Source organism: Juglans regia, chromosome 1 (genome assembly GCF_001411555.2).
Source record: "Juglans regia cultivar Chandler chromosome 1, Walnut 2.0, whole genome shotgun sequence".
NCBI classification, from domain to species: Eukaryota; Viridiplantae; Streptophyta; class Magnoliopsida; order Fagales; family Juglandaceae; genus Juglans; species Juglans regia.
In genome coordinates this window covers 25,010,936-25,016,764 of record NC_049901.1, presented here as the reverse complement: position 1 = coordinate 25,016,764, position 5,829 = coordinate 25,010,936, and the positions used below count along the sequence as shown (strand labels likewise).

The 5,829-nt window shown below is 32.1% G+C and overlaps 1 pseudogene; it reads right to left on the bottom strand.

Moving 5' to 3' along the window:
* Positions 1 to 2,019: 2,019 nt before the first annotated feature.
* LOC108993686 lies at positions 2,020 to 4,464 on the bottom strand (annotated as a pseudogene).
* Between the last annotated feature and the right edge of the window lie 1,365 nt (positions 4,465 to 5,829).

Below are 5,829 nucleotides of genomic sequence, written 5' to 3'. Positions count from 1 at the left end.
CATCCCCTCTCAACCTTCCAGTAGTATATGAGTCGTCCATGGCTGGTCCCTTAGGCTTTTGTCACTTTTAAAACAGTTTCTTAGAGAGAATTCAAGGAGAAGCTTTAGAAAACTTTTCTGGCATTTTTTGCTCAAATTGTTCAAAGTACTTTTAAGTAGATTCTCACGAAACTATCTTCAAATAAGTTGTTCCTCTTTGAGTCTAGAATCCAATGATATATTTTTTGTCATCTTCTTCTTCTTCTTCTTTTTTCAATGTGGTTTTGGTTAGTAAAAAATATATTTAAACATGGAAAGATCAGACTGTATGGTAATCTAGATAGTGTGTGATTCTTTAATTTTTTTGATGATGTTCATGACAATATATTTATCTGATATTTTTATGGTTTATAGTTAACATACTAAAAAAACAAGTTGGATTTAAATTTGTTGCATATTGGGAGTTTTTACTAAGATTCATATGATATGAGAAAGTTGGAAACTGGAAGTGTAAAAACAATTTCTGTTTTGAGTAAGTGGATATTTTGTTATGAAAACATGCTCCTATGATCATGATATTCACATATTTGCTCTTAAGACTTTGATATATCTGTGTTAGGAAGTTATTGTGAAGATTTATGGTTGTCATTTTAAGGAAATAAATTTTTATGCGTGTTGAGACCCGGTTGAAACACAAACTTGATGCTCACGGGTTGTGTTGTGTTTCTAAGCCAATTTTTTTTCTATGTGATCTTGAATTTAATGCTTAGATCCATCTTAGGACTTGAATGTGAAGTATATGATGTTGTTTATTGATGGTTTATTTCATGGAAAAAGTTAGATCTAGTGGTTTGATCAAAGACTAAAACATGTGGTACTCGGTTTGGGAGATAATGTGCAAGCAAATAGTATTGGTTGACATTTTAGGATTTTTGTGATTTTTGACTTGTTTTTTCAAGCACTCTATTTCTTAGAATTGATTTATGGTTATGTTAAGAATATGTTTTTGAACTTTTGGAGTTCATAGAATTGATTTGAAGAAGGATAGACCAAGAACAGAAAGGGTTATTCTTTGCGATAAAACAACTTGATGTTTTGGCATGGAAGAAATTATGGTTTTTATGGTTTTTATTTTTTTAAATGTGCCTCATGATATTAAATCATAGGATATGATTTTCTATATTGCACGATCCAGTTTTAGCATGAAAATTGGAGTTTGAAAGAATTGCAACTAAAATCAAGGATTTTAGCCTTAGTGTGTTTCGTCCCATGCTTGGTTCTTATAGCTATATTGTGATTTAAAATTTTCAAATTAGATATTTGGATTTATGACAAAATTTACCCGAGGAATGTAAATTTTGATGAGTTTTTGAGTTAAGATGTGAAATCCTTAACTTAGAGGTAAAATTGTTAGTTTCTCACAAGGATAGGGTAAAATGGTAATTTTACACTAATTCGAGAATCCTATTTTTCTAAGTATAGTAGTAAGGAGTTTCTAACCTTTAGAAATGTCTCCTTAAATTTTTAATTATTCATGCTTAATTTCGTCATGCATCGATCGCTATAAGTTAGCCTCTAACTTACTTTCAGGGTATTTATGTGTGTATGGTAGTAAGAAAAATCATCATTTATGTTATTTATGAATATGTACGTGTTACGTTATGTCATGCCATGATTTATTTCTATGACATATTTATCTGATGCACGTTATGCTATGCTTAAGTATTGCACGTCACGATTATGTCATGTTTATCTGTTACGTATCGTGCCATGCAGTGGCGGAACCAGAAATTTGTTTCAGGGGGGGCCAAGCAAAGCTAAACCTATAATAAAATATTTTTTGTTGTATTTCTATACAATTTTTTTTGAAGTATAGAATAATTTGATAGTAAGATCTAAAATAAAAATAAAATACACTTAATTGAACCTATGTATTAAAAAAGTATATGATATGTCAATAACAATATATCATTGAAATAACATAAAGACAGTCGTACAAATATATCAAACAAAAGAAATACAAAATGTCTAAAATTGTAACTTGCGTTCTTTTAAAGAAACAAAATCATCAAGTATTGAATCTAAATCAAAATTCTTAGCTATTTCTCTTTCAATATAGACAACTAAATTATTTGCTAGAAACTCATCTTCAATTTTGTTGCGAAGTCTTGTTTTAACAATCTTCATAGCTGAAAATGCTCGTTCACTGGTCGCTGTAGATACTGGAAGAGTCAAAACAAGACGAATCAATCTATCAATAAGATGGTATGTTTTTGATTTCTCTGTCTCTACCAATCTTTGACATAAATCTGCAATGGATGACAGACTCTGAAACTTCGGATTAGTAAGCACATCAACTTCAAAATGCTTCAATTGAAACCTTAAATTAATTTTCTCGTTCTCAGAAAAATCAAGAGGATAATACTTTTCTGCAAGACAACAGATATCATCAATATTAAAGGATCTATATGCATTCTTTGGATCCAAAGCTGAGCTAAGGGCTAAAAGCTTTGTTGCTCCTTCACCAAACCTACTGTCAAGCTCTTGCATTTGAAAATCTATAGTAGCATTAAATATTTCAAAATGATAATGATGTTCTATCGTAATGTGATCTCGTTGATGACGACCACGGCCTTGTACATAACGAGAGCTCAATTCTGGAATGTCAATATCAAATTTCTTGGACAAAGAGACAGCATTCTCAAGTAGATTTTCCCAACCTTCATTTCTCAATTTTTGAATGAGTCATTTTGTAGTAGAAACCATATTCATGGCATTCAAAATGTCTTGAGATTTTTGCTGCAAAACTTGACTAAGAACATCAGTAATACCCATGATTTCCTTCATTAAATGTAAAATAAATATAAATTGAAATGATGTAATCATTTTATAAGCAGCATTTGCATCCCCGCGTTGAGAGTAAGTGGATCATTCTTTTATTATGTTTTCAAGCACCGAGCAAGTGGCTCCAAACATTTGTAGTAGATTGCAAATAGAATAAAAATGAGAACCCCAACGAGAATCACATGCTTGTTTGACAGTGCCAATTTGGTTAGCTCCTTTTCCACTTTCAAGTTCATCAATAGCTATCATATGTGCAATTTGTGTTGCCTGAGCAGCTTGCAGTTCATCATGACGTTTACATGAAGCGCCCACCACATTAATAATGAAATTCAAATTTGAGAAAAACTCATAAACAGAAACTACCTCTCTAGATGCAGCAACTAATGCTAACTGTAATCGGTGAGCAAAACAATGTATATAGTACGCACTTGGGCAATCTTTAAGAAATAATGCTTGCAATCCTTTCCATTCACCACGCATATTACTAGCACCATCATACCCTTGCCCATGAATATTTTGAATATCAAGACAATGATGAGAAAGAACAGCAGATATTTCATTCTTTAGAGTCAATGCCGATGTATCTTTAACATGTACAAGATCAAAAAATCGTTCTTGTATAAAACCATCATCATCAACAAATCTCAAGATTATAGCCATTTGCTCCCTCTTAGACTCATCTCGTGCCTCATCAACAATAATACAAAATTTAGAATTTCCAACATCTTCACGAATTTTATTTCTCACTTTCTTTGCAAGAACTTCCAAAATCTCTTTTTGAATTTTGGGTGAAGTATACTTTGAAGATTTAGGAGCATTTTCTAAAACAAGTTTTCCAACCTTGTCATTATACGAAGCCAAGAGTTTAAGCATCTCAAGAAAATTACCTCGATTTTTTGAATCAGGAGTCTCATCATGACCTCTAAAGGCACATCCTTGAAATGCAAGCCATCGAACAACATCAATAGATGCTTTTACTCGGAGTCGATTGTTGAGAATTTGCTCGGAGCTTTGTGCATTCATTACTTTATCAATATGTTGTGATTGTTTTAATAAATCCTCACAAGCTTTCACAGCATTATTATGACAAGAGCAAGGATCCTCCCCAATATGATTCAAAAATGCACAATGTTTTCCATCATTAATCTTCTTCCAATTTCTAAATCCAATGGCAGTAAATACATCCCATCCAGAACGTTGAGATGCTTTCATTGTAAAAAGATAACAAGGTAAACAATATGCAGCATCTTTTGATGGAGAATACTCTAGCCAAGATGCAAATTGTACAAACCAAGAAGCTTGAAAGCGGCGAGGATGCTTTTCAGAACCAGAAAATGGATATTTAGAGAGATGTATCTGATATGGACCCATTTTCAAGTAAGCTCTTCTTATTTCATCACGTTGATTGACTGGATAGTCCCACATAGGAGGACGTAATCCTGGATCTCGTTGTAGAGAAAATATATCAATCTCTTTAGAATAAAGAGTTGACGATGTAAAATGAATATCTTCAGACTCCACAATTGGAGAGTTAAGATCAGGATTTTCCTCAAGTTCAATCCTTGGAATTTTAGAAGAATTTTCTGGAGTATCAACTTCTTTTCTTTTGAAGAATGAGTCGATAGTTCTCAATTTAGACATAATTCATGAACCTAAATTTAAAATCAAATTGAAACATATAAAATAAAGTTAGATATATAAATAAATTCAATTACTCGTGAAACATGAATTTAAAATTAATCTTTAAGCACAAAATAAATAATCATTGAATAGACACAATTAATTATATATAAGCCAAATTAAGTAGTAATCAATCTATTTCAAAAAGAAAAAAAAATTAAACAAAAATACAACTGCATGATGCATAAATACATGAAAAAAGAGGAAAAGTAAAAAAAAAAGAAATTTAAAAACACTGCATCAAATTTAATACATTCAATATAATTATATATATATGAATGAACAGAAAAATCGAAAAAAAAGAAAAAAAAATTAGAAAAAAACAAACCGTATAGCAGACGATGCACTGACGAGTCGACGCACTGGCAAAAAACTTTAAATTGCTTCAAAGTTCAAAGTGCATCCCTTGCTGCTTGCAGTTGCAACTTGCAAAGTGTGAACACGTACGTGACGTACCCGTAACTCCTAAGCCTCAAAAGTTCAAAACTAGCCTTTGGTTAATTGGCTGTTTGGCAGATATGTAGACGAGATAAAGGTTGAAACTTGAGAAGAGAACTGCAGTCTGCAGTGTAGAGCGGCAGTGAAGGGACGCTTCGTATTCTTTTTAATTTTTAGTGAGAGTAGAAACGTGTGATTAGGTTATTAGATCATTTTATTTTATGTGAGATATATTTTATTTATTTTATTTTTAAATTAGATTAATTTTTTTAAAATTAAATTTATAAGTAATTAATTTATAAAATTAAAATAATTTTATAGAAGTGGTCAAGATAAATTTTTAGAGGGGGCCAACATAAAATAAAATTAAAATAATCTTATTAAACTATAAAAAATTAATATATATTAATTTTTATTTCAAACATTTGGGGGGGCCGTGGCCCCCCCTGCCCCTTAATAAGTCCGCCACTGGTGCCATGCCATATCACTAGTCTCATGTACATGTACATGTTATGTCAGGTCAAGCTATGTCATTTATCATTTCATTTCACGCCACGTTATGTCATGAGTTTGAAATTCGTCACGAGAAACAATATTTTCAAGTGAGTTGAGTATTTTATATTTGTCACGACCCTAAGTTCTAGGATGGAGTAATATCCTAGTAGAACTCCATTGTTCATGCTGGAGTATTTAAGCTGGTGTAAATTCTCTGGGTTGACAAAGTACTGCCAACAAGCTTCAAATGAGGCCTAGCTAACTGGTCGTTGCAGCTTAGTTAGGCGCCAATGCCAATGGTGCCAACCACAATTCACGTTCATGTTATACACATTCGTGCATATGCAAATACCTGCCATGAGATGCGTACATTAGGTACTCACAGTGGGTGCA